This window comes from Rattus rattus, chromosome 7 (assembly GCF_011064425.1).
Source record: "Rattus rattus isolate New Zealand chromosome 7, Rrattus_CSIRO_v1, whole genome shotgun sequence".
Taxonomy (NCBI): domain Eukaryota; kingdom Metazoa; phylum Chordata; class Mammalia; order Rodentia; family Muridae; genus Rattus; species Rattus rattus.
The window spans coordinates 74,791,259-74,802,721 of record NC_046160.1 but is presented as its reverse complement, the minus strand read 5'-3'; the positions used below and the strand labels follow the sequence as shown (position 1 = coordinate 74,802,721).

General features: G+C 36.1%; 1 pseudogene; it reads left to right on the top strand.

Annotated features, from left to right (window-relative positions):
• Window positions 1-244: 244 nt before the first annotated feature.
• On the top strand, window positions 245-1,174 carry LOC116905819 (annotated as a pseudogene).
• The last annotated feature ends 10,289 nt before the right edge of the window (window positions 1,175-11,463 follow it).

Below are 11,463 nucleotides of genomic sequence, written 5' to 3'. Positions count from 1 at the left end.
ATCTCTACTGCTTGGAGCATAGTGAGTGCATGATGACTCCTCACAATGCGTTCTTCTCTACTGTTTACTGCATTAATTGCATTTCTGTGTCAAAACATAAATCACAGCTACTGAGAGAGGTTTAATTTAGTTCTGTGATGTTAGAAAAATAATAAGTAATTTGTAAATAATCCCCTATTAACTTTCTAAAGGGAAGCGTCCTGAGCTGCCACATCTGAGGCCGTGAGTTGCCGCTGCTGCAGCTATGGTGTCAGTAATTAACATTGTGGATACCTCTCATGATGCACAGATGGACTATTATGGTACCTGCCTAGCAAACTGCTCATTGGATAGGTTCGTCAAATTTTTTGGTGTGTGAAATGGAGGGCAGATCCTCCTCACAGACCACAGAGGGCATGAGAGGCCAGTGTGGTAAGTGACCTGGACATACCCCATGTATGGCAATATCCTGGCTTGCTGTTCCTCTGACCAGAAAGTCATTAGCTGGAAGGAGGAAAACGGCACTTGGGAGAAGACCCATGACCACTCAGGACATGACTCCTCAGTGAACACTGTTTGCTGGTCCCTCATGACTATGACCTGATCCTGGCCTGTGGGAGTTCAGATGAGGCCATCTTACTGCTGACCTATCAGAGGAAGGCCAGTGGAAGTGAAGAAGATTAACAATGCTCACACGATTGGCTGTAATGCTGTCAGTTGGGCCTTAGCTGTTGTGCCTGGAAGCCTTATAGATCAACCATTGGGACAGAAACCCAATTATAGCAAGAAGTTTGCATCAGGTGGGTGTGACAACTTCATGAACTTGTGGAGGAAAGAAGAGGATGGCCAGTGGAAGGAGTAGCAAAAGACAGAGGCACACAGTGACTGGGTTGGAGACATTTCCTGGGCCCCCTCCAGCACCATTGCCAGCTTCTCTCAGGACAGTAAGTGTTTATTTGGATTTGTGATGATGCCACCAGGCAATATGTTGTAACCCAAACTCATACGCAAGTTCGATGACAAGTTCGAGAGCTGGTCCATCGCAGCAAACATTCTGGCTGTGTCTGTTGGAGACAATAAGGTGACCCTGTGGAAGAAGTCAGTAGATGGACAGTGAGTATGCATCAGTGATATCAACAAGGGCCAGGGTTCTGTGTCAGCCTCCATCACAGAGGCCCAACAGAATGAGCAATGACAACACAGGCAGCCTGGTCTTCCTGTTACTATTCTGGAACAACCTCCATACAACTGAGAAGAAGAGTCCCAATGCTACCAAGATTCCACACCCAGGAGTGCCCACACAAGCCACACTGGGTGTTCACCTGCCTTACTGGGATTCCATGTATTCCGTAATTTAATGTCCATCTGAAAGTATTCATGTAAGGAATAAATAACTAGTATTTTAAAAAAAATTGGCCATTTTTTAAATGTCTTCTGGTTCAGGCTGTTTCCAAGCTAATAAAAGCATATTGCATGAAGCAAAACAAACAAACAAAAAACGTTCTATAGGTATAGTTAAAGGCATATTTTCTCTACGTGAGCAAAAACATAAATTTTTTTACACACTTTGAGCACTTGGTAGACTTTTGGATTTCAATAGGATTAATTTCAAGTCATATGAAAATTCGGGTATTTATTTCATTGATGGATTTACTATCTTATATACTAACTGTCTTACATTTTCTACTGATTTATAAAGTCAATTGTATATGTATATATCTACTTAATCTCACTAAGCTACCTTTTAGTTTCTTGCTTAATAACTATAAAGTATTTTTATATTAAATACTTCCTTAAGAAAAAAAGTTAAAATGACTCAAAATTATGTAAATTTCTTCTAAAATAGCATTGCTTTGAATGTTTATCCCATGTTCTAATGGCACTATGAAATGACACCTCTATAAACAATTCATTTGAGTTCTTTTAGTGAAATATAAAGGAATACTTTTCAGTATTTACTGTGCATGTTGGTATGCTCCAAATTTGTTGCTAGACTAAAGTAATAAATATCTTGTAGGTGATCGAAATTTTTGTTTTCTTGAGTATATGTAGGACATAAATCCTGAAAAAACTTTTATCACACAGTGAGCGAAGCCTCAAAGGTAAGCAGATGGCTGCTGGTGGTGAGGCAGTACATTGTGCTTCCTGGAGTCATGATGTTTGAATAAAAATTACTATATTCTTATATACTAAGGTTATTGATTATGAAAGTTTTTCCAATTAATTACTCTCCTTTTTTTTTTCTTTGTGGAATTGTGATGAAGCATTGCAATTTTATGCCTGAAACATCCAATTTCAAAGTTACTTTATATCAGACTACCTGCCTCTTTCTAAAGCAGAGGTATGGAAGAGTCTAGTCTTAATACTTTTTGATTAAATTAGTGTGATTAATTCTAATTTTCTAGGAAAAAAATTGTTAATTGATAGCCATTGAGTTTTATCTATTAGTTAAAATATCTCCTTTATTAAACCAGAGTTAATTTTTAAATATTTATTTATTTATTTATTTATTTATTTGCTTTTTACTTATTCACTTTATATTATGCTCACTGCCCACCTCCAGGTCACACCCTCCCACAATCCTTTCCCCCCATCCTCCTTCCCCTTCTCCATTGAAGGGGATGGGGTGTCCTTGAATATCCCCTAACTCTGGCACTTCAAGTTCTTCTGAGTCTAGGTGCAAGTCTCCCACTAAGGCTGGACAAGGCAGCCAAGCTAGAAGAATATATCCAAGGAATAGGCAACAGATTTTGGAATATCCCCCTCTACAGTTGTTAAGGACCCATACGAAGACCAAACTGCACATCTGCTACATATGCACAGGTATAAGTCCAGCTCATGTGTGCTCTTTGGTTGGCACAGTCTCTGAGATCCCAATGGGTCTAGGTTAGCTGACTCTGTTAGATTTCCTGTGAAGTTCTTATCACCCCTGCCTACCCCTCCAGGCTTCAGTCCTTCTTCCTTTGCTTTCAGAAGAGTACCCAAGCTCCATCCACTCTTTGACTCTGTATTTCTGCATCTTCTTAGGCAGCTGTTGGGTGGAGCCCCTCAGAGGACAGTCATGCTAGACATCTGCCTGCAAGCATAACAGAGTATCCTTAATAGTGTTAGGGATTGGTGCTAACACTTGGGATGGGTCTCAAGTTGGGCCAGTTATTGATTGGCTGTCTCTGCTTCATCCTGTCCTCGAATTTCTTGTAGATAGGATAGTTTTGGGTAGAAAGTTTTGCCCCAATTAATTTTTAATGAATGAAATGAAGATTTAGTTTAAGATTCAATCAAGGAAAAATAGGAATTTAAAGTTTTTACTGGTAAATATACCTTTTTATAAAAACTAATATCAATATAGTTCCTGTAATTTTCCAAATGCTACTTCACACATGTTAGAGAAGCAAATCAAGGCCTACATGAAAGGAGAATACTGGTGGTGTTTATACCCTGTTACGTATTTCTGTGCTTTGATGAATCAGTGGATGGGTAGATAGACATACATGAAGACAGGCATATGATTATTTAAGTGATTAAGTACTGCTCCATGACTGAATTTTGTCATCATCTTCATAATTGACTGGTTTTCATAAAGGTAAAATTGTTTTGAAAGTGGACTCTGGCTGTGGCCTTTCCCAGGTCTTTCCTGCCCTCAATCTTTAAAAATACATAAATAAATAAATTCTTTCCTGATATGGCAGGGTACTCTTGGATTGCCTAACCTCCAAAATCTTATGAAATAAATTTCTTTCCTTAATTTCATCCAATCTGCCACACAATAGCTATACAGAGATGGACAAAGGCAAACAACAAAGGTGAATGTCCATAGGAAATTAGAGATGTTGGCCAGATATTTTTGAGATCAGTGGGTGGCACCATCCCTCAAACGGGATCTGTGCCTAACCTTTGAATATGATCTGTGCAGGTTCCTTCTCTGCTTGGTTGGGTATTTCAGCTAATGTCATCCTCGTTCGTTCCTGGAACCCTCTTGTTATTCTGACATCTGGGACTTTTTAGTGTATACCCCCCAGTTTCCCATTTCCCATTGCTATACATAATCATCCAATTTCTTGAACTTCTGTATTTCTCCCCCTCTTCTCCTGCAACTTATCCTGCCTCTCTTTTTCCCTCGCCCCTCTTCCTTCCAGGTCCCTCCCTCCCTGTATATCCTGTGATTATTTTGTTCTACCAAGGATAGAATCTTCCACACTTTGGTTTTCTTTCTTCTTGAGCTTCATATGGTCTGTGAGTTGTATTGTCAGTATTCTGAGCTTTTTGACTAATATCCACTTACCAGTGAATACATACCATGTGTGTTCTTTTATGGCTCGGTTTTCTTACTCAGGATAATATTTTCTTGCTCCATCGATTTGCCTGTGAATTTCATGAAGTCGTTGTTTGTAATAGCTGAGTAGTACTCCGTTGTTTAAATGTGCCATTTTTTCTGTATTCATTCTTCTTTTGAGGGACATCTGTGTTGTTTCCATCTAAAGGGAATACAGGAACAAAGAGTGGAGCAGAGACTGAAAGAAAGTCATACAGAGACTGGCCTACCTAGGGAGCCATCCCATCTGCAGACACCAAAACTCAGAAACCATTGCTGATGCAAAGAAGCACTTGCTGACAGCAGACTGATATGGCTGTCCCCTGAGAATCTCTGCCAGATCCTAACCAAACAGATGTGGATGCATGCAATCAGATTGAGCATGGAAACAGCAGTGGAAGAGTTAGGGGAAGGACTGAAGAAGCTGAAGGTATTTGCAACCCCATAGGAAAAACAACAATATTAACCAACCAGCCCTCCACCCCTCCCAAAGATCCCAGGGACTATACAGCTTGCCTTAACTGGCATCAATGGGAGGGGGGCTTGTGGTCCTCTGGAGACTCAATGCCCCAGTATAGGAGAATGCTAGGGTGGTGAGGTAAGAGAAGCACCCTCATAGAAGCAGAGAGGAGGTGAATGAGATAGGGTGAACAGAGGGGTAACCAGTAAAGGGGATAAAATTTGAACTGTAAATAAATAAAATAACAAATAAAAATATTCCAAAAAACAAGAGGAGAAATGTTAGCCAGAGCATAGAACAATGATAACCCTACTCTACCTTGCCAGTATACTCAACAAATCTGAAAAAAACTGAGGGAAATGAATGGTTTTTTAGACAGATACCAGGTACAGAAGTTAAATTAGGATCAAATAAACCATCTATACACCCCCATAACTTCCAAGGAAATAGAAACAGTCATTAGAAGTTTCCCAACCCAAAAAAGCTCCGGGCCAGATGGTTTTAGTACAGAATTCTATGAGACCTTCAAAGATCTAATTCTAATATGTCTCAAACTATTGCATAAAATAGAAACTGAAGAAACACTACCCAGTTTGTTTTTTGAAGCCACAGTCACACTGATACCTAAACCACAAAAAGACCCAACAAAGAAAGAGAACTTCAGACCAATTTCCCTTATGAATATTGATATAAAACTACTCAATAAAATTCTCATAAGACAAATCTAAGAACACATCAAAATGATCATCCACCATGATCAAGTAGGCTTTATTTCAGGAATGCAAGGGATGGTTCAACATATGGAAATCCATCAATGTAATCCACTATGTAAACAAACTAAAAGAAAAAAAAAACATAATCATCTCAGTAGATGCTGAAAAAGCCTTTGACAAAATACAACACCTATTCACACTAAAAGTATTGGAGAGATCAGGAATTCAAGGATCATACCTAAATATAATGAAAGCAGTATTCAGCCAACCAATAGCTAACATCGAACTAAATGGAGAGAAAATCAAAGCAATCCCATTAAAATCAGGGGAAAGACAAAGCTGACAACTCTCTCTCTACCTATTCAATATAGTACTCTAAGTTCTAGCCAGAGCAATTAGACAACAAAAGGAGATCAAAGAGATATATAGTGGGAGGGAGGAAGTCAAGATATCACTATTTGCAGATCATATGATAATATATATAAGGAACCCCAAAGATTCTCCCAGAGAGCTCCTACATCTGATAAACAACTTCAGCAAGTAGCTGGATATAAAATTAACTCAAACAAATCAGAAGTCTTCCTTTATTCAAGGGAAAAAAGGGCTGAGAAAGAAATTAGGGAAATAACACCCTTCAAAATAGACACAAATAATATAATATCTTGATGTGACTCTAACCAAGCAAGTGAAAGATCTGTATGACAAGAACTTCAAATCCCTGAAGATAGAAATTGAAGAAGACCTCAAAGGATGGAAAGATCTCTCATGTTCATGGATTAGTAAGATTAATATAGCAAAAATGGCAACCTTGCCAAAAGCAATCTACAAATTCAATGCAATCCCTATCAGAATTTCAACTCAATTCTTCATAGAGTTAGAAAGAGTAATACTCAGATTCATTTGGAATAACAAAAAAACCTACGATAGAGAAAACTATTCTCAACAGAAAAAGAGCATTACTGAGACAGATGTGGATGCTTGCAGCCAACCATAGTACTGAGTATGGGAACTCCAATGGAGGAGTTAGGGGAAGGAGCTGAAGGGGTTTGCAACCCCATAGGGAGAACGACAATATCAGCCGACTAGACACCCAGAGCTTCTAGGGACTAAACCACCAAACACAGAATATACATGGAAGGACCCTTGGCTTCATCTGCATATGTAGTAGAGGGTGGCCTTGTCTGCATATGTAGCAGAGGATGGTGCTGTCTGGCATCAATGGTAGGGGAAGCCCTGTTTCCTGTGAAGGCTTGATGCTCTAGTAAGGGAATAATAGGGCTGTGGGGTGGGAGTGGTTGGGTGGGTGAGTGGGGGAGCACCTTTGTGGAGGCAGGGAGAGCGAGGTGCAATGGGGAGTTTTAGGAGGGCATACCAGGAAGGGGGATAACATTTGAAATGTAAATAAACAAAATAACCAAAACAAAAAACTCAACAAAAACAACAACAAAAATAGCTTTGCCATTTGTAGTTACTCATTTATTTTTCTATTATTGTATATACCTTTCTGATATGTCTGTTTCTATATATGTGTGTGTGTACGTTCATAAGCACATATATGGGTGGCTGAACATGCATGTGTGTATGCATGTATGAACAGGCCTAAGCCTGATATCAGGGGTCTTCTTTGATTACTCTCTCCATTATGCAACTAACCAGTGTCTCTAATCGAACCTGGGTACTGCTATCTAGCTTGTCTTCTGAATACCCTGTCTTCTGTGTGAAAACTACAATAACCGGGAAACATCACACTCATCAGGCATTTATACAGATACTGAAGATCCAACTGAGGTCCTTATGCTTAAAAGGAACCACTTAGTATATACTGAGCCATCTCCCCACACTTTTGTAATGGTTAACTTCAAGTGTGAATTTGATGGTTAAGAAATGCCCAGATAATTGTTGGAACATTGTATTAGGATATGTGTACTAAGTATTTTCAGACTAATTCCATTGAATTTATATTGAGTAAAAGTATAATTTATAATTGGAGTAATTCTCCAGTATGGGTGGAACCATACATCCACTGAGGGTCACCGAGAACAAATGTGGGGCAGGAGGTCGGGCAGACATTTTCTCAGTCTTTGCAACTGAGTTAGCTACTTCTTCATCTTATATAGAAGGCCTGGAATTTAATTTATTTTATGATAAAAAAAAAAAAAACAAAAAACAAAAAACCTGTGTTCCTGATAAAGAAAACATGTAAAAAATTAATAACTTCCCTGTGAAGGTAACAAAATTCAAGAAATACAAATGACATGCAAATTAGAGTGTTTTATTCTCCATATGCTACAAACCCTTCGTGTCTTCTGACTTTGGAGAAAACAGTGAAATTAATAAGCACACCAATTGTCTGAGGTGTTGTTTTAGTATTTGCTTGGCTTTGTTTTGTGTGTGTGTGTGTGTGTGTGTGTGTGTATTTTTGGTTTTTGTTTGATTTGCTTTGACCATAGCATTTCTCATTATTTTTAGCTCCCATCTGAGGTAAGACACACATCTTATGCAGAGGAAATGCAGGTGTCAAAGCACAAAGAACTAGACATTGCTGGGGCCATTATCACCTTGAAATGAATGAGCATTAACTTTCAGCAGTAACAAATGATCAGATTAAAATCAAGCGATCCTTTTTTGTCATCTGCAATACTTGCTATAAATACTCTGGAACTTACATTAATATAGTTTAAATATAGTTTAAATTTTAAATATAGTTTAAAATTAAAATCATTCTGGACTTAGCATAGGTCTATTTTCGTAACGAAAGGCTCATTGACGTGTTAAAGTTTATATTGCACCCAGTTTTGGCAATGATGTTCACATGACTCTGTTTAATGAATGACCTGAAAATGTATAAAAAACAATTTTAATGGCCCTTGGAAATGACAGAGAGACCAAAAATGACTCTAAAGATATTCTTTAACCAAAGTGAGGGTACTGGAAAATGCTTCAGATGTTCAAAGGAGAAATTGAAGAGGTAGACTGAGGACCAGGAAAGTAAAATGTAAAAACATAAACAACTAATTAGATTCTTTCACATAGTGGAAAACAACATTCAAAACTGTAAAATAAAGGACAAAATTTGCATAAAACATAATTATGCTATAAATATTTTTGTATAACTGTTTTTTTATTCATAATTAGAGTTCTAAATTGTTCAGAGGGGGCCAGAATTATACAAAGGAATATATGTGAACTAATTCATGAATCTCCCAGAAGAATGCTTTTTTCTCTACTATATGGATTCTTTGAATACTTGCGACCACAGTTATATATGTGTGTGTGTATGTATTCATATTTCATATTTAAATCTATAACTACATATTTGTATTTTATGTTATATAACATATTGTATACCATATATCATATAAATATATGAATAAATACATATGAAATTCATGGACTCAACAATTATAACTGATAACTGTCAATAGAAATATGTTTACATAGGGAAATTCTAAAAGTATAATTTTTCTAATGCACAAAATTGCTTCTAGCAAGTAATTAGAATTGGCGCTTTAACCTTTATTCAGCCTATTTAAATGCATAAAAATTTAGTGTGCTTATGTTTACATTAAGAACTTTCCATGGAACATAGAAATTAGTTGTCAGAAATGCTTTCATATCCTAAAATTCTAAAAGTGCATGTTTTTGTATAAAATAGATGAAGAGTGATATTTTCTGCAGCACCCAAACTACCAAAGCTGAACAGCTTAATGAGTAACCTAAGTTCATAAAATAATTGAACAGTAAGGCTTTCTCCATTTTTGTATGGCTTTAAAATACCACAAAAGGTCAAAATGAAAAAATCAGGGAAGGAAAAACATGGCATACTAATTATACACAATCTTAAGCATGGCAAAGTTTTTCTCATATGGACAATTTTCATCAAGATAATAAATTGCTATTTTATAGCCTGGGGATTTACATAAATTTGTTCAATGCTTAACCCTGATGCTTGACCTCACGAATACTTTAAAATAGTTATTATGTATTGGATCTTCATATTGAAAATATAATTTGCATTTTAAGTCAGATACATATTTGCCTTGCCTCAGATTAACATAATTTATTAAATGCTAAATTGAATCACAATTCTATCTTAGTTTTTCCATGGTGAATTACTTTTATCTAATTGCATTCTATTTATAATGGCATCTGCTAGAGAAACTCTATGAACTGTTAATAAAAATAATAGTCTCATCTATCTCAAAACGAACAGTGAAGGGGATAACTTGCCCTATTAACAGACTTCTCTAACTTTGTTTTTACTGCTACACAGTGATGGGTTTCCTTAGCCAGAACATGCTGTACATACGTTAGAGGTATTGTCAGACTAATATCTGCTGTCACTTGTCTTATAAATTTAACAGAGATCATTTTTCATCTGTTCAATGGTTACTTTACACTGAGATGTCAATGTGTAGGAAAGAGAGTGCTTGCTAACAAAACTAGATATTTCCAGTCGGTGTTGCTTCAGGTTCTGATAAAAGTTGGTAAAAATTTCTCTAGTGTCCTATAATTTGGCCACATTTAATTTGTACAGTAAAATGATGGTGGTAGGAACCTATTATTTCTCATTTTTATGGGGACCACAGAGAATATTCAGGTGAGAAAATAATATATTTGTCTTATTTTCACCATTATTCTGTGAGATTGCTGTCAGACTCATCTAAATCCTAGGCCTTTAAGTCACTTTCCAGTGTCCTTTTCAGCTCACTATCCAGTCACTTTTACGGAAATTCAGTGTTTGTCACCCAACATGCTTCTCTCTATATAAAAAAGTGAAATTTGTTTTATGTCTTAGAATTCTTATAGTAGATCAAAGAAAGCATAACTTTGAGTTCCATTTTTATTAAAAAACAATTGTCTGTAAACAGACATGGAAAGAAGGATGTCAAAAATATCTTGTATACAGTGAATTTAAATAAACATGTAAATAAATAAATACATAAATAAATAAAACTGAATCTGAATCTGAAAGTAGATTGGTCTTTAACAAGGCCCAGGGAGGAGGAAAAATACACATGCCTAGAAAGATGCAGAAATAAAGCCAACATGTTTTATGAGTACTAGGTATCTAAAATTTCCTAATATAGATGGGAACATTAATTTAGGGGAGGGGCACTGTGTCCTTGATGTTATGCATGAGTGCTTAACTAATTAGAACATTGACGATTATGAAGAGATTGGAATATTAGATACCAATAGAGCCAATTCCAGGTTACCATGGCTATCTTAACAGCTTTTCCTTAACCACATGTGTACATGAGCTATTATTCTTGTAACTAGTAGATGAAAACTCTGAGAACCTGTTAAATATGCCAGTGCATTTTCTTCTACCATACAAAAAGCCTGTCACCAGACAACATCCAAGACCTATAGCAGAGATATTTTCAGCAAAGTACTTGAAAATACTTTTATTTATGACTTGTGGTATTTGCAGGAACCCGGTCTGTGTTTTGTGTGATGTTAACTCATAATGTATGTTTGGCTCCAAAATAAACTCTTATATTTATTCTTTTAGGTGAGAGTTTTTATTTCCATTAACATAGATACCAAACAAATACAACTATGATATATATTGAGTATTTTGAGTTTTATAAGTTTTTACTTATGAACAACAGATTTAGAATTAAGACAAATTTATTTTACATAACATATTTTTGCATTAATAAATAAGTAAACTAAAATTATAGAAAAAGATTCTTTTATATAGTTTACTAAATGTTCAAGGGCTTAATATGGGGGAGTCCTAACATTATTTCTACTGAATTACCTGCTGTAAATAGTGTTACGCCTTTCAAAACTCTGGAAATGATTTAGAAATAGAAATATGTTGTATTTACAAAGTACAGAACTTTATAAATCATGAAAAATGTTCGTAGTTACTGAAAATTTTCTTAAATTGTTACAAACATAATTTATACATTATTTATCTATTAGTTAAAATTTTCCAATTACTTTATGAACTTGATCAAAGACTAACATGTTTATTTTTTTCATAG